The following is a 25,401-nucleotide window of genomic DNA, read 5'->3' as shown; positions in this document are numbered from 1 at the left end:
ACTTTTGACTCAAGTAGAAACACAAAGGACATCACATTTGGTTAAAATCTTATTTCAGCTCCTGTCTCGAACGAAGGTTAATATGGGTGCACCAACTTGCACAAAATATTATTTTAAGTAGCTCCAACAGAAACCACATAGTGGCTTTAATCTTGATAAATTCCCATCCTTCAAAGTAGGCCACACACAACAAATAGAACATGTGCAATAGCAAATATAATGGCTAAACAATAGCCTGAAAAAATCATCCCTCGAGAAATACTCAAGTCCATAATAGGACACTACAATTCTCTTAAGTAACCAAGTAATAATCAACAAAAATATTGCACCTCTAATCAATAGTTTAACGCAAAAATAAAAATGTCAATACTAAAGAGATAATGACACAGGTAATTACTTTTGTTGATATGAAAATAACAATATTTGATAACAGGTAATTACTCTACCACCAAACTGCAGAGCTCTACATGATGAATAATCTTTTCTCCCTTGCTCCTCATTTCGATCAGATAACCAAATAACAAATTTTCCCAGCCGTGAGAACAAATTAACAATTCGAACATTAATTGGAGAAGTCATAAGCAATGTATTAGTGACTTTGATCATACATTTCCTATCAAAGTAAAAAAGAACAGAATCAAATAATGAAGTAGTAGAACTTAGGAGTTAGCATATTGAGAAAGAATCTTGTTGTATCACAACAGTAAAAGACAAAAAAAAAATGAGTAGATCGATTATCACTCAAAATATGAGTATATGAAAACATCTTAGACATTTGAGTAATGCGGAAGAAATATTAGAAACGGATATATATTGCAGACTAAATTTATTGACCGTATTAAAAAAATAAAAAATAAAAACCAAAAGACAAATTAAATCACACTTTCAATTTCCTCGCCGAGAATGGATTCAGTCAGTTTCCTTTCTTTTCATATATTGACGTTGCATTTTATAATAAAAGCATTTCATTCCTACTCCTCAATAACTGTTGTACAATTGGCACCTAAACTCTATCTTCATGACTCATACTCAGACATGTTAAAAAATAACAGTATCTTCCCACTTTAATGAGTATCCTCCAAAATAGCAATTTGTAGACTAATGTGTTTACTACTTCTGAACATGACTGAGGTACTTTGACTATTTAAGAAAAGGTAAAAAAATTCACCTTCGCAATTGGTGTGATGAACTCTACCAAAAAAGATGGAACTGTTCGCAAGGATGGTCAAAAGTATGGATGAAATTAATTAAAGGACCCATTGCTCTAAATGAAGATGTAATCTGCATAGATAAATTGAATGACATCACTAACCAAAACGTAATGTGAATCAGCACTTGTCCTTGAATATAGACTCTATATACAAAGAAAAAAAGAGAGACAATGATGTAAATTAAGCAAGGGATAATGCGAGGAAGATGTTACAACACAGTAAGTAATAAGTATAGGTGAAACAAACTAAACTCGATTGTACTTCTGATAAATACTTCAGCATACACAGTGCAAAGGCAACCCAACATATAAACCTTATTGCACGTAAGCTTACTCTTTGAACTCGAAAGATGCATATACTATACAGAAGAATCATCCCTCGAGATATTGTGAGAAAAAATCATGAAATCTCCATTAAACATACAGCCAAAAACCTCAGCAAAACATAACCCAAAACACCAATCTGTAGCAGTAAAAATGCAGCAACAACAACTGTTTGAGGAGCACAAAAATCGTTCATTTTCACAACCTTCTTCTTCCACCTTAAACCCACACAAACCAGCTGCAAACTCCACCTTAGAACAGCCCCAAAATACTCCAAAAAGCTGTGAAAATCAGCAGCAAACAGTCCAAAACGCTGCAACTTTCTCACCCAAAAATAGTCAAAAAATTCCAGCTGAAACTTACTGCCGAAATCGCTCAAAAACAGTCCAGAAATCTGGACCAAGAGCAGTCAAAACTTAGCGAAAAATGGCCATAAGATCTGCGGCAAAACTCACCCCAAAACATCACTCAAAATAGCCCCCGTACCCCCGTAACTTCTGAAAATCAGCCAAGAACGCAGCTTAAATTCTTCGAAAACGCAGCAGTAAAACGACCTGCAAATATCCATGAAAGCACACCTAAATTCAGCCCCAAAACATCTGCAAAAAAGTCCAAAATGCTGCTTCTTCCAGCTCAAAAATAAAAATAGCAAAAGTAAATACATAATGACATAGGTAACTACTTTCGTTGATATAAAAATAACAATACTATTTGATACACAGGTAATTACTTATGCAAATGCATAATTCCCCATCCTCATTCTCTATGGGATGCCAGAGCAAGTTATCGTCTACATTTTTATAGCATTTTGTTGCAGCTAATCTTCAATATACTACTTTTAACAATTAAAAATGACATAAAAGCACATGTATTGAATCGCGAAGTAGCGACACAGAGAATTACACATGTTCTTCACTCAATTTAATGCCGCATAATGTAATATTCAGAAATTAAATATAGAAAATGGAGAAATGGACCTTTGAGAATCTGGGCTTGGGATTTAAATGAAGGACCACCATCATTAAACGACATCACTCCACCTGGCAAAATAAGGTTTGTGAATGGAAAAGACGACGCGAATTAAAATTAAAATGTTAATTATGTTTTAGAAACATAAGAGGGAAAACATCTAGCTATCTTATAATGAGGATATGATATCATAAGTACACACAGAAGGTAGATATCCAATCACCTTGAAAGCTGACATTGAACTTCATCTCCAGTACTAATGCCAAATTTGAAGCAGTGGCCAAATTTAATCTCCAGTGACAATCCCCTCTTTGAAATCGACATTACAAAACTAAAAAATGCAGAGAATAAGAAAACGAAAACAAATTGCATTTACTTAGTCATTGTGAATAGAATATTGTAAAATCCAGCATATATTCTGTTGTAATTAACATAACTGAACATGAAAGGGAAAAAGAAAAAATTCGTACATGACATTCTGTGCTTCTTCACAAATGCGATGTAAGAAGTCCCGTTAATCCATGTTATGGCAAATCCTGACAGATCTGTATTTGCAACATTTTATGAAATGTTAATTTATATATAGAATAGAGAAATAGAGAAAGATATAAAAAAAGAACAAAAAAGTAAAGCGTATTACATGTTTCAGATATCTTATCAACAACTATTGTCGCACTTGGTTAATGAATCTCAGCAACAAAAGTAGTACTTAAACCTCAAAAAAGACATTGATTATCTTTCGAGTGTCAGACTAAATTTCGAAAAACTTCTTTAAATACAACATTTGTAGCTTCATTAGTTATTTGCCCATCATCATCACAAACCAAAATTTTTAATCCCTTTCTGCTTGTCACCCGAGAAAGAGCAACATATAGTTGTCCATGTGTAAAAACTGGTTTCTTCAAAAATAAACCCACGTGAGACAATGACTGTCCTTGACTTTTGTTGATTGTCATGGCAAAAGAAACAATGATTGGAAATTGTCTTCGCTGGAATTTAAAGGGAATTCTAGCATCAGATGGAGTCAATGTCATTCTTGGAATAAACACTTTTTTTACAACCATCTGTCCTGCTAAAACCTTGGCTTCAATAACTTGATTTCCAAGTTTAGTTATGATTAACCTTGTTCCATTACATAATCCTGCTGACTGATCAATATTTCTTAATAACATTACTGGAATACCAACCTTTAGAGTAAGAGCATGATTTGGAACTCCATAACATTTAATTGTATTTAAGAATTCAGGAGTGTGTACATGTTCCAGTGCTGAATAAGTATTGTCAGAGCTGCAGATTGTATCGGAACTCAAATAAGATTTCTCATAACTTTGATTAAGAGAAATCATATATTCGTTGATTGATTCCACCATATCAAGAGTTGGAGTAAGGATGGCTCTTTGCTGGAGGTATCCTATATTATTGCAACGACTGTTGAAATCCGGATATGTACTTTCTACAATTGCAGATGTTGGATCAACAGATTGTTTTATCAAAAGATCATCTGGTATTAGGACTTTTTCATTGCCCTCAACAGAAGTACCAACTATACCATCACCAATTGCCAAAACCCAATCTGAAAAAACTCTCAACTCATCTAGATGTGTCCCTATTTCATTACCTTGCAATCTCATATTCTTTGTTAACTTTAAGAGTTGACAGTGTGGCCATAAATAAGAAGAATTGAGAGAAGCATTAACAATATCTTGTCTACTACCTTTTGGAATGACAGGTAATATTTGTCTGAAGTCACCACCAAGAACAATTGTTTTACCTCCAAATGGTCGGTGTAAATTGGATGCATCTTTAAACCTAAGAATATCTCTTAAAGTTTTATCAAGAGCTTCAAAACAATATCTATGCATCATGGGTGCCTCATCCCAAATAATCAACTTTGCCTTAATAATTAAATTTGCTAAAGGAGTACCTTGCTTGATATTACATGTTGAATCTTCAGTTACATTTAGAGGAATCACAAATCTTGAATGAGCTGTTCGACCACCTGGTAATAACAAAGATGCAATCCCGCTAGATGTAACAGTTAACACAATATCTCCTTTAGATCTTATGGCAGAAGATAGAGTTCTCCAAATAAAAGTCTTGCCTGTTCCTCCAAAACCATATAAAAAGAAAAATCCACCTTTCTCTTCATTCACATCACTTATTATTTTTTCATAAACTAACTTTTGCTCATCTGTCAAATTCTTTACTAATTGTTGATGCTCCTCTGTCAAAACGTGTTTATTATAACGCAATTCATCCCGTATTAATCTGTTACTGTTGTCAACTTCTTCCATATTATAAACAGGCCTTGGCATTGTTGGAAAATCCTGAAAACTTCTTCCACAACCTTTCAAAAAAAATTCAAGCTTTTGCAAACAACGATTTTTCAATTCTTCATCTGTTAGGTCAGCTTCTGAAATAACATTAAAATATAAAAGAATTAAATACAATGAAATTGTAAAGTTTAGTTTAGCCACATCAAATTAATAATAAAATTAACGAAAAGCATAGTGTTAAATAGTAGTTTACGTTAATTTAAAGCACATTTAACGTATATAGAATTTGAAGTAATAATATAGTCCAAACCATGTGGTTCATTTTATTTTTAAAAATTACTAATAATGTGAAGATGCATTTTATTATTCGTAATGTATCAAAAAAATCAATTTTGCTATCCAAAAAAAATTAATTGCAATATTTTCAATTAAAGTAGAGAATGCATAAGAGCGATTATAGGCTTTTCCGAAGCTTTAGGGCATTAAATACCATGCATTAATTTTCTATTAGTATTTATGTCCGAAAAGTACATTAATTAGTACCAATATTATTCCTATGAGCTAAACACAACACTATAGTAAAAAAACAACACAACAAAATATTGTTTAACGAACATTAAGTTGTTGAGTGAATTTTGAATGAAGTTGGAAAATAAAAAAGTAGAAAGAAATGAACAATCAGATTAATATGAATGAAGTAATTAAAAAGAAAATTAATTAATAAAGTTAAGCAAATCGGCCATCCTTCATAAGTATCATATCATAACTCAAAATTGTAAGCATTAAATAAGTACCTGGGTGATCCAATATTCTTCTTTCTTCATGAAGGATATCTTCTGATAGTAAATGCCATGTTGCTTGCCAAACACTTTCTGGACATGACATTGAATTTGATAAAAGTAGCATAGCAAATAATTGCCTAAGATATAATGTCATTCCCCAATTACTTGCTTCCATTATAGCATCCACGTATTCCTTGTCATCATCTAATAAACCCAGAGCATAACATGCATCTCTAAAAGTCTCATGATCACAACCGTTGACTTTTTTAAATCCTCATAGCTCTTTGGACCTTTAATGACATTCAACAACAATCTAAGGTAATATTGCTCGCCAGAGCCAGGTGGAACAAAGAATATTCTGCCAATAGAAAATGCAGATATTCTTCTTTTTTCCCATCTTTTTAGGTTTTGTTTCCACACAAACTTTAGAGGGAATTCTGCATAAGTCAATTCTCTTGCTTCACGAAATGTCTTATTAGCTTCAAACTAGCTTAAAAACATAGATTCCTTAACGGTTGGTCTATTGACAACTGCATCAATTGGATCATCATCTGAAAATATCACCGTCTGATTATTTGGTAGGTGAAATGATAGCCTTTCTACAGGTGGTTCTCTATGGTGTATTGGGAATTTAAAAATTCTCCAAGCATCTTCACAAGGTGATATGTGTCACACCTCCTTTTTATGCACCCGCGAGGGTGCAGGGGAGTTTTTTCCAATTAAAGGACAATCGAAACGGGATTGGTTTATTTATTTCAGAGTCGCCACTTGGGAGATTTAGGGTGTTCCAAGTCACCAATTTGAATCCCGAATCGAGGAAAAGAATGACTCCATATTACAGTCTGCGTACCAGAAATCCGGATAAGGAATTCTGTTAACCCGGGAGAAGGTGTTAGGCATTCCCGAGTTCCGTGGTTCTAGCACGGTCGCTCAACTATTATATTCGGCTTGATTATCTGATTTTATACGAATGCGAACTTATGTGCAAATTTTAACTTTTTACCGCTTTATCAATTATTGTTATTATTTTACGAGAATTGCAACGTCGTGGAAACATACCTCGAACCACGTTACATCAATGCACCCGTGGTTGTTTGACATATCTCGACTTAGTTGAGATTTGGATTTGGGTCACATAATGTGCACCCGAATTACGGAAGATAAATTATTAAAGACGTGCCTAACGCAACTAGCGTATTGTTATTTTGGGGAAGGCCGTAAAATTCGCTAAACGGCCTGTCCCGAATTCTAAGTGTTTTAATATATATACATTTAGAGGGCCCCGCAGCTTCTACATTTTTTGTTTGTCGAGGCTCGTCTCATTTTATTAATAAAAGGAATTTACAACGTCATGGAAATGCATCTCAGACCACGTCACAGTCAATGTACCCGTGATTAGAGACACATTTCGATTTCATTGAGATTTGGATTTGGGTCACATAAATGTGCACCCGAGTTTAGGGAGATAACATTATTAAAGGCGCGCCTAAAGCAACTAGCGCATTATTATTATTTTTTGGTAGGGCCGTGAAATTTGCTAAACGGCCCGTCCCGGAATCTAAGTATTTAATACATATATTTTTTGAGGGCCCCGCAATTTGTCTCTTTTATTTGGCGAGGCTCGTCTCATTTTTTATTTATTTTTTTATTTTATTTTTAAAGGATGCCGTTTTTATGCCTTTAACCATACTAAACCTTACAGCTTCTTTACAACTAAAATCTCATAACTTGTTGGAAGTTTAATAAAAAGAGTTTTAGCGAATGAGTGTTTCGGGAGTAGTAACAACATATATTAATAATAATTTTTTTTTCCGAATGAACTAAGCGAAGGAAAGGACGAACAAATTAACGTCAAACTTGTGTCATAAAACAACTAGTCCAACTTAATTGAATGACATCGAATAAACAAGAATCACATAACACAAAATGAGCAAAAATGCGTACGATGAAAACATAAGCAGAAAATTATCATATCAATTTATATATTGCATCTTCGAACATTTAACGTAAAGTTTCTTTATCTAATACATCGAGGTTTACTAACCTGAATAAACAGAAACGCATAGAGCCATGGACCAAACCTCAACATCGACTTCAACGAACAACCTCGACGCGCCGGACCTCGACGAACAAAGACGACCTCAACGGACTGCACAACGACAGTGAAAGAACAGCGATAACATGGCTGATTGGTTGTCGTGTTTTGGACAGAACAGCTGAAGCAGTGGTGGTGGGTCGTTTGGCTTGAGGAAGGAGAAACTACGGTGGTTTCATGGAGGTGGGGAAGTTCGGAGGTGGTAACGACGATGGTAAATGTTCGGAGGAGCTGGGCGTCGTTTGTGGTGGCGTTCGGACATGAGGCATGCGGGACAGTGACGACGATGGAGTTGGGTCAGCTGGGGCGTCGCTGGGTGGGTAAAAATGGTGGTTTGTTGATGGTGGTGATGGAGGAAGCAGAAGCAGCTGCGACGGTGTTGTTTATGGTGGTGGAAAGTTCTGCTTGGTGTAGGGTTTTGCTAGGGTTTCTTGAGGGAAGGAAGAAGAAGATGAATGTGAAGCAGCAGCAGCAGCTGTTGCTGCTGCTCGAAGGGGGGTCCGGCGGTTTAGGCGTCGGGGGGAGCTGGTCGGAGGTGGTTTGGGTGGTGGTTTGGGAGGAGACGGGGTTTCGACTGGTTTTTCGGGGTAGGGTTCTAAGACGTGAGGGAGTGGTCATTTTTGGACGTGGAGGGGCGTAGGGTTTTTGTTTTACTTTCTTCAGGAAGAAGCATGAACAATGCTTCTTCTTTCAAAATCTGTCCGTTTTCAATTTTTTCAAAAAGTCCTCCTTTCAAAACTTTCAGTCCGTGTATTTGTGCCCATTTGCCCAGAAAAATGAGCCCCACGCGTGGTGGGGTTCGAGGCTTGTGTTCCCCACGCGTGGTGGGGTTCCCCATGTGTCATGGACTCGGTTTATTATGGGCTAGGCCCGAAAATTAGGCTTAAAACCGGGTAGTTTGAACCCGAATATTATTCTTTTGCCCGGATCCGAGAATAAGAACACGACGTTGCTTACTAATCCTATGTAAGCAAAATAGCTACTAAAATAAGACTAGTTATTTAAAACAAAACTATATCTTTTTTTTTTAAATATTTTTCCAAGATTTAAAATAGCTACAAAGTATTAATAAAACTATTTTTTGTAATTTTCGTTTTTTATATAAAGATAAAATATAAAGTAATATTTTTTTGTATATTTTCAAAAATTAAAATGACTACAAAACATTAATAGAATTATATTTTTGGCGATTTTCGAAATTATATAAAGTACAAAAATAAAGTGCAATTTTTTGTATTTTTTCAAGTTTATGAGAAATACATAAACTAAAATTTATATATATATTTTTTGTAATTTTTCTTTTTGCAACGAAATAAAGTAAAAATAGTTAAAATGGCTATATTAGACCCAATTTCACATATTCACGCTAAAAATGTGAAAATTCTCGGGGAGGGTCAAAAATCCGGTGTCTACAGCTGCCCCTCTTTGACTAGAAACATGAAGAGTTTTCCGACAAAGAACGACTAGACATGTTTTTGACCCGACCATTACTTGGACGGACTACACTAAGGAAAGGAAGGGAATGTGACCGAGCCCTGGTATCTGAGCTGCCTACATATCCTTGGTTTTACAGGAATCAGGCCACGTGTAATTCGGAAATGAGAGATAGATGGTAGAGTGTATCGAGGTGAAGAGCCGATCGAGGTGCCGTTCCGTTGAGGTTCCGGTCCGAGGTCCTGTCATTACAACAAAAATGAAAACTGAAAAAGACTAACTAAGCCTATCAGCTACTTGTTACAAGGATTCCTATCTTTAAGTCTTCTGAAACTTGGTCTTGAGTCTTGAATGGTGCTTCATACAGACTTTGGATTTGAACCTTGATACTTGCTAGTTGTAGGTGCTAGTTCTTGAGCAGACCACATTTGTTCTCCACTTTCGTAATTTGGGTTCTTTTTCTTTTTCTTTTTTCCTCTTTTTTTCTTGTTTTTGTTTTTTGTGACCAGCTTCTATTGATTATCCCAGACTATTGATTCGCATTCTTGAGGCGAGCTTCTAACTTGGATTGAATGCTGGGGATTTCTGTTGTAACCTTCTGTTTTCCAGTGGGTCACTGCTTGATCTTGAAAATTGTTCCTCCGTTCTACAGGCGGACTCCTGACTTCTTCGATCTTTGACATACCCCAAACTCCGTTCTACAGGCGGGTCCCTGACAATCAAAACAAACAAAACTAACAAAATTTCCTAACCTAGTTTGTACTGGGAAGATTTGTGAGTCGTTAGCAAAATTGTAACTCACTTACACTACTGATGCAATGATGAGAGTAAACTAAAGACTAGGCTAGGATGTGTATCTCCTATGAGTAAAACCAAAATTCTTGCTATCAAATGTGTCTGCTAAAATAAAAACCTCAATGACTCAAACTAGAAAGTGCGTCTTCTATGGTTGAATCGGAATGAGCTAAACTAGGAAGTGCGTCTCCTAAGGGTGAAAACTTCAGTGACTAGAACTAGGAAGTGCGTCTCCAATGAATAAAATCTCGATTTAGGAAGTGCGTCTCCTAAAAACTTGAAAGACCTTGATTAGGAAGTGCGTCTCCTACGGGTAAACTTCAATAAACTAGACTAGGAAGTGTGTCTCCTATGGTCGAACTTAAAATGAATCAAACTAGGAAGTGCATCTCCTAAGGATGAAATCTCAAATGAACCAGACTAGGAAGTGCGTCTCCTAAAGCAAAAGTATAACCTGAGCGAACCAGACTAGGAAGTGTGTCTCCTAATAATGAAAACTTAATTTAGGAAGTGTGTTTCCTATGCACGAAATTAAACTTAGGAAGTGCGTCTCCTAGGGGTAAAATAGTCTTAGGAAGTGCGTCTCCTATGGGTGAAACCTTAATAATTTTGAACTAGGAAGTGCGTCTCCTATGAATGAAAATAATTTAGAAAGTGCGTCTCCTATGGGTGAAATCTTAATTTAGGAAGTGCGTCTCCTATGGGGTAAAAGTAAACTTAGGAAGTGCGTCTCCTATGGGCAAAACTAAACTTTAAGGAAGTGCGTCTCCTATTGGGTACAATAAACTTAGGAAGTGTGTCTCCTATTGGGTGAAATATTCTTAGGAAGTGCGTCTCCTATTGGTGAAAATAAACTTAGGAAGTGCGTCTCCTATTGGTGAAACTACTTAGGATGTGCGTCTCCTTAGGAAGTGCGTCTCCTATTAGTGAAACTAAACTTAGGAAGTGCGTCTCCTATTGGTGAAACTTGTCTTAGGAAGTGCGTCTCCTTAGGACGTGCGTCTCCTATTGGTGAAACTATTCTTAGGAAGTGCGTCTCCTTAGGACGTGCGTCTCCTATTGGTGAAACTATTCTTAGGAAGTGCGTCTCCTGTTGGTGAAACTTACTTAGGATGTGCGTCTCCTGTTGGTGAAACTAACTTAGGATGTGCGTCTCCTGTTGGTGAAACTAACTTAGGATGTGCGTCTCCTACTGGTGAAACTAACTTAGGATGTGCGTCTCCTCTTGGTGAAACTTACTTAGGATGTGCGTCTCCTCTTGGTGAAACTTACTTAGGATGTGCGTCTCCTCTTGGTGAAACTTACTTAGGATGTGCGTCTCCTGTTGGTGAAACTAACTTAGGATGTGCGTCTCCTCTTGGTGAAACTTACTTAGGATGTGCGTCTCCTGTTGGTGAAACTAACTTAGGATGTGCGTCTCCTCTTGGTGAATCTTATCTTAGGATGTGCGTCTCCTCTTGGTGAATCTTATCTTAGGAAGTGCGTCTCCTTAGGAAGTGCGTCTCCTATTGGTGAAATTATTCTTAGGAAGTGCGTCTCCTATTGGTGAAATTAACTTAGGAAGTGCATCTCCTACTGGTGAAATTAACTTAGGAAGTGCGTCTCCTACTGGTGAAACTTAACTTAGGAAGTGCGTCTCCTACTGGTGAAACTTATCTTAGGAAGTGCGTCTCCTATTGATGAAATAAACTTAGGAAGTGCGTCTCCTATTGGTACAATGGATCTAGGAAGTGCGTCTCCTATTGGTAAAACTTAACTTAGGAAGTGCGTCTCCTATCGGTGAAACTTAACTTAGGAAGTGCGTCTCCTATTGGTACAACTGAACTTAGGAAGTGCGTCTCCTATTGGGTGAAATAAGCTTAGGAAGTGCGTCTCCTATTGGGTAAAATGAATTTAAGAGGAAATGCATCTCCTATGGGTAAAAATAAACTTTAGGAGGAAATACATCTCCTATGGGTAAAAAACAAACTTAGGAGGAAATTCATCTTCTATGGGTAAAACTAAACTTAGGAGGAAATGCCTCTCCTATGGGTGAAACTAAAACAAACTTAGGAGGAAATGCATCTCCTATGGGTGAAACTGAAACAAACTTAGGAGGAAATGCATCTCCTATGGGTAAAGACGTGGAATGTTATCCTTTTTATACAGGTGGGCGCCTAATGGTAAAGACACAAAATGTATTCCCTTGTTATACAGGTGGGCGCCTAAAATATGAAATGCACAGACAAAAAGTATTCCTCTCGTTATTTAGGTGGGCTCCTGTCTAAACTAAGACATAAAAGTATTCCTCTCGTTATTCAGGTGGGCGCCTGTTATGAAATTTAAAGACTGAAACGTATTCCTCTCGTTATACAGGTGGGCGCCTGGATCAAAAATGAAAAGACAAAATGTATTCCTCTCGTTATTCAGGTGGGCGCCTGTTTTCATCAATAATTTTGAAAATAACATCCTATTCGAGGGCGGATGAACCCAAAATATCCTATTCAAGGGCGGATAAACCCAAAATATCCTATTCGAGGGCGGATGAACCCAACATATCCTATTCGAGGGCGGATGAACCCAAAATATCCTGTTCGAGGGCGGATGAACCCAAAATATCCTGTTCGAGGGTGGATGAACCCAAAATATCCTGTTCGAGGGCGGATGAACCCAAAATATCCTGTTCGAGGGCGGATGAACCCAAAATTTCCTGTTCGAGGGCGGATGAACCCAAAATATCCTGTTCGAGGGCGGATGAACCCAAAATATCCTGTTCGAGGGCGGATGAACCCAAAATATCCTGTTCGAGGGCGGATGAACCCAAAATATCCTGTTCGAGGGCGGATGAACCCAAAATATCCTGTTCGAGGGCGGATGAACCCAAAATATCCTGTTCGAGGGCGGATGAACCCAAAATATCCTGTTCGAGGGCGGATGAACCCAAAATATCCTGTTCGAGGGCGGATGAACCCAAAATATCCTGTTCGAGGGCGGATGAACCCAAAATATCCTGTTCGAGGGCGGATGAACCCAAAATATCCTGTTCGAGGGCGGATGAACCCAAAATATCCTGTTCGAGGGCGGATGAACCCAAAATATCCTGTTCGAGGGCGGATGAACCCAAAATATCCTGTTCGAGGGCGGATGAACCCAAAATATCCTGTTCGAGGGCGGATGAACCCAAAATATCCTGTTCGAGGGCGGATGAACCCAAAATATCCTGTTCGAGGGCGGATGAACCCAAAATATCCTGTTCGAGGGCGGATGAACCCAAAATATCCTGTTCGAGGGCGGATGAACCCAAAATATCCTGTTCGAGGGCGGATGAACCCAAAATATCCTGTTCGAGGGCGGATGAACCCAAAATATCCTATTCGAGGGCGGACGAACCCAACATATCCTATTCGAGGGCGGATGAACCCAACATATCCTATTCGAGGGCGGATGAACCCAACATATCCTATTCGAGGGCGGATGAACCCAAAATATCCTATTCGAGGGCGGATGAACCCAAAATATCCTATTCGAGGGCGGATGAACCCAAAATATCCTATTCGAGGGCGGATGAACCCAAAATATCCTATTCGAGGGCGGATTAACCCAAAGTATCCTATTTGAGGGCGGATGAACCCAACATATCCTATTTGAGGGCGGATTAACCCAACATATCCTATTTGAGGGCGGATGAACCCAAAATATCCTATTTGAGGGCGGATGAACCCAAAATATCCTATTTGAGGGCGGATGAACCCAAAATATCCTATTTGAGGGCGGATGAACCCAAAATATCCTATTTGAGGGCGGATGAACCCAAAATATCCTATTTGAGGGCGGATGAACCCAAAATATCCTATTTGAGGGCGGATGAACCCAAAATATCCTATTTGAGGGCGGATTAACCCAAAGTATCCTATTTGAGGGCGGATGAACCCAACATATCCTATTTGAGGGCGGATTAACCCAACATATCCTATTTGAGGGCGGATGAACCCAAAGTATCCTATTTGAGGGCGGATGAACCCAACATATCCTATTTGAGGGCGGATTAACCCAACATATCCTATTTGAGGGCGGATGAACCCAAAATATCCTATTTGAGGGCGGATGAACCCAAAATATCCTATTTGAGGGCGGATGAACCCAAAATATCTTATTTGAGGGTGGATGAACCCAACATATCCTTAAGACTTGAAAATGTCTTACCCCGAATACTTGCTGGGGATTGGGATGGATTTCCCTTTCTACCTTCCCCATTTTATTTTTTATTTTTTTTTATTTTTTTTATTAGCTTCTTCCTTTGAAGACTAACTCCTTTGAGACTTGTTTTGCCTTAACCTGAAAGGAACCGCTGAGGATACCGATTTTCACCAAACTTGTGTTGGACTCCTCAAACCTACTAGGGATAATACTGTGGGAATTATTTACTTACTTGCTAGGGATAACACTGTTGGGTAAAATGTTATCAGCTGGGGGTACCTGATTTCCAGAAAATTTTCTAAATGGAAGGAAAATTTTTCTGCCCCAGTTTGATAATATCCCTTGTGGCATGCAGTTCTGGCATCAATGCCATTTCCTTTACCTGCTTCAAATCAAACAAAATTTGTTAGTTTAAAACATGGTGGTTGGCTTGTGATACTCCTATTGGGATGGCTTTCCCTTTCTCCTTCATTGCGCTGTGCTCCACGACTTGTTGGGGATGATATTATGTGCTGGGGATAATCCCTTCCTGCTGGGGATATCCCTCTTCTTTTGTGGCATAGCTTGGAAACTGGCATTTCCCCGACCTTTTAGCCTAGTATGGATTTCGCCAAATCATGCTCACTGCTCTCCTTGCTTTGTTCACGGGCCTTGTCTTTGAGGTTTATAACCTTGGTTTTGGCAAGGATATCCCTCTTGACGCTCGTCAATCCTTTTGTCAATTCCCTTTTGCTGGGGATATCTTTATTGACACTGGCCTCGCGCTTGTTCCTTGCTGACTATACCATTTGGATGTACTAGTCAGATCTCATCTTGAAAAGCTGATGGCATATTTTGAAGTCAATTCACACTTGTTCTGACCAAACAGACTCTATTGGGGATTTCTCTATGAAAGGAAAAAGATAAAAGGGAACAGAGTAGCAAGACAAAGGAAAAAGATGACCTTTTAACAAAAGAAACTATAAATAAAATAAAAAAACTATCAAACGTAGATACCGACTCTAATGGTCATGACATGCATATGTGGCCTACCCTCTACCGTCAATCATCTTTCAAGATCTTCAATTGGCAATTCCCCATCTGATTCTCAATCTTATTCGACTTGTAGCGCCCGAAGGGTTTTCACTATCAAGTCTCTCTCATTTTTTGTTTTTTTTTCTCAGCTTTCATCGCCTTATGGTGCCTGTGAAGGTTTTCACCGATAAGACTCTCTCATTTGTATCACTTTCCAGCTGTGGATTTGGAGTGTTGCCGGTATGACTCTCTCTACTGGAGATTAGAGTCCTTTCTGCTGTGGAACAGAATGTTATGTTCGCCGGTAAGACTCTCATTTGTCTGGCTTGGCATCTTTTGAAGACTGATCAGAAGGTCTTTCTTTGGACCGTAATGTGGGTTTTGGATAGGGCTAGAAAGAAAGGGTATTAAAGGCTCAAAAGTGCATCGATACTGGGTTATTAATTACAACCTTCGGAACCAGATTTATTTACAACGAGCGCAACCTCTGCCCCAGTTTCTTGCTTGGGGATATCTTAATAGATTGATTTTTTTTTTCATTTTTCAAAACTATGACCGAGCCGTGAAGCGCCTACGTATCCTCTTTCAGGAATCAGGTCAAACGTAGTTCCCAATTCCTCTTTTTCATTTGACTTTCTTTTTTTTCTTTGTTATCATTTTCTTTTCTTTTCTTTTCCTTTTTTTTTCTTCATTGCTACTGATTCCGAACGAGGGGTATGAAAGAAGATTAATAAGGCTCAAAAGGGGTTAACGAAGGATAAAAAGGGGTAACGAAGGATAAAAGTGTTTGGGTAGCAGAACAAAATGCCTTCGTCATTCCAGTCTTCAAAATATGCCAAGTGCAAACAACACGATTTAAATTTGTAGTCTCTTCTGATGGTGCTGGACTTGACAATTATATTCAACATTTGTTTGTTCATTTGTCACTTCTAACGCACCGTTGGGCGACACTCTAACTCTCATTATCTTGAACAACCCTCATGCCATCTTGGTGAATCTTGCTTTTAACGGTTTTCTTTGTGCTTAACTTGCCGCAGTTCCACATGACTCGAGCCCTGAATAATCTCAAACCGTCCTTATTTTCTTTAAATGGTCTGATCGCCTTTCCGGGGTTTTATGATTAACTTTTAAGATTAGGCCCAAACTGGGTGCGCATGTCATGTCCCTAGAATCGGCATTGAACGAAATGATAAAAGGACTAAACAAAAGACGACTGGAACTAACAAAAGACCGGCTTTGTATTAGACTACCAGCGAAATGGTTTGAATAATAAAACAAACAAAACAACCAGAATAAAATCCTAACACAAACTGGACAAAATTTAAACAAACTGCTATGACAAAATGGAAAGATAAGAAGGTTTGACACAGAACAAAATTCAAATTACAACCTTAATAATCCGGACAACAGAAATGACAACAAAATAAGCCCACAACTGCTTCTTTCTTGTTAACCAAGGAACGGAGCGTCCTCCCATTTTATCAAACTTGGCATCGTAGCCACCGAGCTTTGCATTAGTATTGCAATGACCATTGCCAACTTCAATATCATTACCCTTACTCAACTAGTTCCCAATAGGACTCGAATGCTTCTGTCATCAGGCCTGATCCCCGCAGAGTGTGCATCATGAGGTGCAAGTAAAGGATTCCGGGTGTCATTGTCCGGCTTACCACAAACCAACCACCTTAACTTATTTGCAAAACAAACAGGTTAGAATGGACTCAGTCGGTCCTCATTATTGACAACATCTTTTCTTTTTCTTTTTTTTTTCTTTTTTTTTTTCATTCTTCTTTTTTTCCTTTTCATTTTTTCATTTTTTTTTCATTTCGTTTTTTTCATTCTTTTTTTTCATTCTCTTTTTTTTTTCCTTTTTTTTTTGTTGTGGTCGAATCTTATGGAGATTGCCTATGTATCATGACCCCGCATGAATCAGACCTTGCGTAGTTCGGACCAATAAAGATAAACAATACTCAACATTTTTTTTTATTTTCATATTAAAACAAACGGGCTTCAAAGGTTTAAAGATGACCTACAAACTTGAAAATCAAACAACCCGCATATTCTAATCAAAAGATTTACAAGCTCAAAAACAAACGCTAGCTTCCTTTCCCCGTTTGTCAAATGCAACCAAATGGCTATTTTTGCAAATGTGGCCCCTTCCAAATTTCACATGAATTTTGAGGCCGAGGAGGATTATTTTATGACACTTTACAAACTTGTCCGTTCTTTTACGAAAATAGCCTTTCGACAACTGAAAGATACTCTAAGGCTATTTCGGCAAGAACGGTTTAAGACACGGCTGAAGCTGGCTTGGCTTATTTTTGACAAAACCCAAAGGTATTCACCTAACCGCTGACTTTTTTTTCCAAACTACAATAAAAACGTGGTGTTGCAAACACGGTCCTTCAGCGCATCGGGGACGAAGATTTATAAGGCTGTGTGGGTCGACTAGACCAAAAATCCTAAACATGACCCGAAGGTGGCTATTTATGCAAAGTCAGCCTTCCGGCGTCCCTTTCGGGAACATTCGGCTATTTATGACCAAACATTATCACCTGACTTATTTATAACTCTTTTTTATCGTTTTTCAAATTAGAAAAGTCAATATTGCAAACACGACGTTTCAACGTCTCGGGGACGAAGATTTTTAGGCTGTGGGGGTCAACTGGACCAAGTCTTAAAAAATGACCCAAAGGTGGCTGTTTATGCAAAGTCAGCCTTCCGGCGTCCCTTTCGGGAACATTCGGCTATTTATGACAAAACAGCATCACCTGACTTATTTATAACAAAATTAAAAATCTTGACATTTTTTTTTATTATTTATTTGTTTTTAGCTATTTTAGCAAAAGTGGGTTGGACATCACCCGACTTATTTATGACATGTTTTTTATTATTTATTCGTTTTTGGCTTTTTTAGCAAAAAGGGGGTTGGACCCGATGAGGGTTGCCTACGTATCTCACATCCGGTGAGAATCAAACCCGCGTAGTTCGGGCAATCAGGAATAAGTAGATGAACTAACTCCCTTTTTTTGTGAATTTGTGAAAGAACTACTTTAAAAGAATAACTTAAGTGTTTTTTTTTTGGATTTTTGATTGATCTTCTTTTTGAAAGAAATACTTCTAAGATATATTTTTTGAATTTCATTTGCTTTTTTTTTATTCTAAAGAAGAAGAAGAAAGTATTTTTTGGAATTTTACTTTTGATAAAAGAAATGTTTCTTAAAATGTTTTTGAATTTTGAATTTTCTTTTCAATTTTGAAAGAAGAATCAAAATATTTTCGGATTTTTTTATTATTATTATTATTATTATTATTTTTATTTTTTAAAACAATTAGAAAGACTTTCTAAAGAAGTCAATAATGGAAAATATTTTTGGATTATTTTAATTTCGGCATTTTCATAAACAAATAAATAAACCTATTTTAAAAACAAGACTTTTTTTTATTTAGAAAAACAAGACAAAACAATGATGATTTTTTCTACTTTTCCTTTGCTTTTAATAAAACAAACTAATAAGACATATATATTTTTTTTATTTTCTCAAAATTCCGGCAGAGTTTCGACACTACTTGGACATTTGTTTTTTTTTCCTAACAATAAGTAGTTATATCTCTACACTATTATTTTCTCCTCTTTTCCACTATTTTCTAATTTGTGGAAAATGATGACAACACATACACAATCTTTCTTTTGAATTTTCAATGTTTTTTTTATATATATACATATATATTTTATTTTTTATATTTATTATATTTTCAAAAATGTGGCATGGGGGACATAGAGAATTTCAAGACTTCTCGGATTCCGCAAATGTTCCCCATGTGCTTTTCCCAAAAATGAAGCGTGGGGGACATAGGGAATTCCAAGACTTCTTGGATTCCCCAAATGTTCCCCATGTGTTTTTCCCAAAAATGCAGCGTGGGGGACATAGGGAATTCCAAGGCTTCTTGGATTCCACAAATGTTCCCCATGCTTTGATTAAAATAACACCATGCTGGAAATGACCAAATGACCCATTCGCCCTTACTAAATACAACATGTAGCACATAGGATGCCGAAAGATGGTCTATTATTTTCAGGTTGCTTGTCCTAGACGGACCCAACCCCTGTGTTGAGTCCCCTAAGTCAAATGCACATGATGCAAATAAACGCTCTTACTAGGGATCCGACATGAAGTTGAGTTATTCTAGGTAAAAACCTGAGGCATATTGTTCTAAACCTGGCTTACCCAAACGGACAGTTTGAGCCGAAGTGGGGGCAACGTACCGGGAGCACGAAAGTCTACCCGGCCTAGTTACTTGTCCCAACTTCGTCTTATTTGGTATGACTTTAACAGAAAGGTGGGCCACGCGCACGTGTACACCATAAATTCAGAAGACTCAGAAAGAAGGGTTTCGTAGCAGTTTTATATACACAATTCAGATAATATTAAAGCGGTAAAAGCATCATTTAGCATATTAAGCATATATCATGTAAAATTCAGATAATAAATAAAGCCAACTATAACAGTTATTTTAAGCTCGAATTCTTGAACCCTGAACAAGAGATTCTGGGTTCCATTATTCCCCATCAGAGTCGCCAGAGCTGTCACACCTCCTTTTTACGCACCCGCGAGGGTGCAGGGGAGTTTTTTCCAATTAAAGGACAATCGAAACAGAATTGGTTTATTTATTTCAGAGTCGCCATTTGGGAGATTTAGGGTGTCCCAAGTCACCAATTTGAATCCCGAATTGAGGAAAAGAATGACTCCATATTACAGTCTGCGTACCAGAAATCCGGATAAGGAATTCTGTTAACCCGGGAGAAGGTGTTAGGCATTCCCGAGTTCCGTGGTTCTAGCACGGTCGCTCAACTATTATATTCGGCTTGATTATCTGATTTTATACGAATGCGAACTTATGTGCAAATTTTAACTTTTTACCGCTTTATCAATTATTGTTATTATTTTACGAGAATTGCAACGTCGTGGAAACATACCTCGAACCACGTTACATCAATGCACCCGTGGTTGTTTGACATATCTCGACTTGGTTGAGATTTGGATTTGGGTCACATAATGTGCACCCGAATTACGGAAGATAAATTATTAAAGACGTGCCTAACGCAACTAGCATATTGTTATTTTGGGGAAGGCCGTAAAATTCGCTAAACGGCATGTCCCGAATTCTAAGTGTTTTAATATATATACATTTAGAGGGCCCCTCAGCTTCTACATTTTTTGTTTGTCGAGGCTCATCTCATTTTATTATTAAAAGGAATTTACAACGTCATGGAAATGCATCTCAGACCACGTCACAGTCAATGTACCCGTAATTAGAGACACATTTCGATTTCGTTGAGATTTGGATTTGGGTCACATAAATGTGCACCCGAGTTTAGGGAGATAACATTATTAAAGGCACGCCTAAAGCAACTAGCGCATTATTATTATTTTTTGGTAGGGCCGTGAAATTTGCTAAACGGCCCGTCCCGGAATCTAAGTATTTAATACATATATTTTGTGAGGGCCCCGCAATTTGTCTCTTTTATTTGGCGAGGCTCGTCTCATTTTTTTTTATTTTTTTATTTTATTTTTAAAGGATGCCGTTTTTATGCCTTTAACCATACAAAACCTTACAGCTTCTTTACAACTAAAATCTCATAACTTGTGGAAGTTTAATAAAAAGAGTTTTAGCGAATGAGTGTTTCGGGAGTAGTAACAACATATACTAATAATAATTTTTTTTTCCGAATGAACTAAGCGAAGGAAAGGACGAACAAATTAATGTCAAACTTGTGTCATAAAACAACTAGTCCAACTTAATTGAATGACATCGAATAAACAAGAATCACATAACGCAAAATGAGCAAAAATGCGTACGATGAAAACATAAGCAGAAAATTATCATATCAATTTATATTTTGCATCTTCGAACATTTAACGTAAAGTTTCTTTATCTAATACATCGAGGTTTACTAACCTGAATAAACAGAAACGCATAGAGCCATGGACCAAACCTCAACATCAACTTCAACGAACAACCTCGACGCGCCGGACCTCGACGAACAAAGACGACCTCAACGGACTGCACAACGACAGTGAAAGAACAGCGATAACATGGCTGATTGGTTGTCGTGTTTTGGACAGAACAGCTGAAGCAGTGGTGGTGGGTCGTTTGGCTTGAGGAAGGAGCAACTACGGTGGTTTCACGGAGGTGGGGAAGTTCGGAGGTGGTAACGACGATGGTGAATGTTCGGAGGAGCTGGGCGTCGTTTGTGGTGGCGTTCGGACATGAGGCATGCGGGACAGTGACGACGATGGAGTTGGGTCAGCTGGGGCGTCGCTGGGTAGGTAACAATGGTGGTTTGTTGATGGTGGTGATGGAGGAAGCAGAAGCAGCTGCGACGGTGTTGTTTATGGTGGTGGAAGGTTCTGCTTGGTGTAGGGTTTTGCTAGGGTTTCTTGAGGGAAGGAGGAAGAAGATGAATGTGAAGCAGCAGCAGCAGCGAAGGGGGGTCCGGCCATTCAGGCGTCAGGGGGAGCTGGTCGGAGGTGGTTTGGGTGGTGGTTTGGGAGGAGACGGGGTTTCGACTGGTTTTTCGGGGTAGGGTTCTAGGACGTGAGGGAGTGGTCGTTTTTGGACGTGGAGGGGCGTAGGGTTTTTGTTTTACTTTCTTCAGGAAGAAGAAGCATGAACAGTGCTTCTTCTTTCAAAATCTGTCCGTTTTCAATTTTTTCAAAAAGTCCTCCTTTCAAAACTTTCAGTCCGTGTATTTGTGCCCATTTGCCCAGAAAAATGAGCCCCACGCGTGGTGGGGTTCGAGGCTTGTGTTCCCCACGCGTGGTGGGGTTCCCCATGTGTCATGGACTCGGTTTATTATGGGCTAGGCCCGAAAATTAGGCCTAAAACCGGGTAGTTTGAACCTGAATATTATTCTTTTGCCCGGATCCGAGAATAAGAACACGACGTTGCTTAACTAATCCTATGTAAGCAAAATAGCTACTAAAATAAGACTAGTTATTTAAAACAAAACTATATCTTTTTTTAAAATATTTTTTAAGATTTAAAATAGCTACAAAGTATTAATAAAACTATTTTTTGTAATTTTCGTTTTTTATATAAAGCTAAAATATAAAGTAATATTTTTTTGTATTTTTTCAAAAATTAAAATGACTACAAAACATTAATAAAACTATATTTTTGGTTATTTTCGAAATTATATAAAGTACAAAAATAAAGTGCAATTTTTTGTATTTTTTAAAGTTTATGAGAAATACATAAACTAAAATTTATATATATATTTTTTTTGTAATTTTTCTTTTTGCAACGAAATAAAGTAAAAATAGTTAAAATGGCTATATTAGACCCAATTTCACATATTCACGCTAAAAATGTGAAAATTCTCGGGGAGGGTCAAAAATCCGGTGTCTACAATATGTATCGGCAATCACAATACATATTTATTTCATCAACAACCCTCGAGTCTTCATTATTTACACTTTGAGAAAAAGCTGCGGTGACACGATCATTACCTTTATTAACATACTTAAATAAGTACTTAATGGATCGTGATTGATTACACCACTCCACGTTAATATGTGCACCATACTTCAATAGTAAAAATCTATTGTGCGGTACAACATACCTATTATCCAACTCAATACCTACCCTCTTTGCAGTTCTACCATCATCCCTTCTTCTATAAATTGGATACTCATCTTCATCAATTGTGGTTGATGACACAAATTTTTTTGGAAAGTGCTTTGTGCATCTACCATTTTGCATGCACAGAGAAGATTTTCTAGCAGTACCACAATGACCATGCATCATAAAATTTCTAACAGCATTATAATTGTAAGCACGTGATTTTTGCTTCGCAAAAGTTACTCCAAAAAGAAAAGAAAATCAAAAAATATATGTCTTTGTCATTGAGGGATTTGTATTTAATGTTAATTTGTGTGTTAGGTATTAACCGATGTGTGTGTAATTCTTTTTAATTTTTTATAATTTTACAAATTATTTAGGAATTTGGTTTAAATTTGGTTAATTAGAAAGGGAAAGGGTTGTGGGAAAATCAGATTGGGCCCCAAAATGAGGCCCAAAACCAGGCAAAGACCCAGTCCAAACCAGGCCTGCCCAAGTATCGGCGCCTTGGTTTAGATCCGTTGATATGATCTAAATGAACGGTCCTGATCAGACCGCCCATTTAAACATAACGACGTCGTTCAGGGCGTTTTGATCTGAGCCGTCCAATCCCTTTGATCCAACGGATCCAGGCCCGCCCTCAAGACCCGTTAATTTGATCCGACCCATTTCCTTACCCGGTCTCACCCCACTTCCCACCTAAACGACGACGTCTTGCCTAAAGGAATAGATCCTGGCCATAGATCTCCCTTGATCCAACGGCCAGGATCTAAAACTCTAAAGCGTATATAAACCCCCCATCACACCCTACGCCCCTATCCAAGCACCCCTTCAATCGTCTTCTTCACCAAACCCCGAACCCCACGAAACCCTAACGCCGCCCCCTTTTCCCTCACCATTAAAGCCGGCGGCAAGGATGCCGGTGACCACCCCCTTTACACCCCTGAGGCACCTCAACCCCCTGAATCCAAATCCACTTACAGCTTGGCTCGAATCCTCCCCCACCTTCTCGAATCTTCATTTGAAGATTCGAGACAAGACTCGATCTACACCAAACCACCCCAGATTCACACTAGACAGTCCCCTGACTACCCTTGTGACCAAACCAAGCCTGGTTTGGTCCAAATCTACCCACAACTCCTAGAATCTCAAATCTGAAGATCCAAACCCTAGAACACAAGAACCTGGGGAATCCGGCCAGTTTTAATAGGGGTTTGAGGTCTAATAGACTTTAATCAAGGGGTTCTCGGTTGAGAACACCCCGATTAAATTTTGTTCGGCCTCAAATGGTCAAATCTAGTTCAAACCTGGGTCGGCTTTGGTTGAACATTTTTAGTAAGTTTTCCTTTTTCTTTTCTGTTTTATTTGAGTACTGATTAAGTTTGTTAGCATGTTCTGTTGTGATTGTTTGGTATTTCTGGTACTTTCATTCCAATTTCTTCCGTCTTTGTAAGGCCTTTTATTTGGTCGATTGTTTTCTGTGCATGTCTGAATGCATTCTGTGATATACATGTTCGATTAGATTAGTCGTCGCATAAATAATTCATATGGCCTCCCAATATTGTGCAAAGTTGTCTGAAGTTATTCAGGATCCCGTACGTGTTGTTTATTTAATCGACTTGTTATACCTGGTTATAATTAGTATAGTTGACCTGATAAACGTCGTCGATTAATTTTCTATGACTGAATGATCAAATGGATTAACAGCTTCACATGACTGATCGAACCCTGTAATTGACTGAATGCCCGACATTGTTTGAAATTAGTTTGTTTGCATTGCAAAACAACTGAAAAGATTCAGTCCAGGGCAGCTCTGAATTTGAACTTTCAGGAGTTCAAAAATGCCCTACTGTTGCAATGAGTTAATACAGTAATAACCAGGGTTAACAAGGGTAGTTTGGGTGTTAACAAAAACAGAAATAATTAGTTTAAGTGGGCTGACAAATAGGGTACTGAATTAGGATTAAACTAATGTATTAGTGGGGACAAAACATAAGAGCATGGGAGTTTAATACTTAAATGAACCCATGACTATTGAATAGGGCAATAGGCCAGGCGTGGGAACAAAATGACTTGCATCAAGAAGATGCTTATGCATGGGAAATGAAGGGGATGGGCAGTCACTGAGGCTGTGAAGTTCTAGGCAGCCCTTAGGGTTTCTCATTCAGTTATAAATAGAGTTGTTTTTTAGTGAAGAAGGGGGTTGGACATTTTTAGTCTTCAGAAAAAGAAAGAAACAAAAGAAATTTTCAGAATATTGTAACCAAACACTGTCTGAAAACTGCTTAGGAGTTCAAGTTGGCCAAGCTGTCTTTGCTAATTGTTTGTGGGTTATTTGCCGAGCTGTTTGTGTTTGTCGAACTGCTTGGTGCTATTACATTGAGTACTCTGGCTTTCTGGTTGTTTCATCATTCTGTTTCTGGGACTGCTTGTTTGTTGCTCGACCACTGGTGAACTTCATCATTGTGGCTGGTTGTTTGTTGCTGGGTTGTTGCTGTTTATCTGCTGCTGTTGTGTTTGTTGTGTACTACTCAGCTGATCATTTTCCTTCTTCTTTTGTCTTCCCAACCAGGTACACAATTAATACTGTCCATGTAACTTGAAGTTGAGCATGAATGCAAAGAGAAGAGTTGAAGATGTTATTTTACACATAGTCTGTTACATTAAATATCATGCAATGTATAATGGTTTACGTTTTTT

The 25,401-nt window shown here is 38.0% G+C and overlaps 1 long non-coding RNA gene and 1 pseudogene across 1 annotated transcript; both read right to left on the bottom strand.

The window, feature by feature from the left end:
- Nucleotides 1–1,966: 1,966 nt before the first annotated feature.
- LOC107827500 (uncharacterized) lies at nucleotides 1,967–2,823 on the bottom strand. The gene is made up of 3 exons (XR_001657534.2): nucleotides 2,727–2,823; nucleotides 2,512–2,574; nucleotides 1,967–2,088 (listed from the first exon to the last, which is right to left on the bottom strand). It is a non-coding gene; the product is annotated as an uncharacterized LOC107827500 (long non-coding RNA).
- Nucleotides 2,824–3,249: 426 nt separating this feature from the next.
- The window catches only part of LOC107827498 (uncharacterized), a 43,381-nt pseudogene continuing 21,229 nt past the window's right edge, over nucleotides 3,250–25,401 (bottom strand).

Source organism: Nicotiana tabacum, chromosome 11, assembly GCF_000715075.1.
Source record: "Nicotiana tabacum cultivar K326 chromosome 11, ASM71507v2, whole genome shotgun sequence".
NCBI classification, from domain to species: Eukaryota; Viridiplantae; Streptophyta; class Magnoliopsida; order Solanales; family Solanaceae; genus Nicotiana; species Nicotiana tabacum.
The sequence above is the reverse complement of the archived record's forward strand: the minus strand, read 5'-3'. Positions and strand labels throughout refer to the sequence as shown.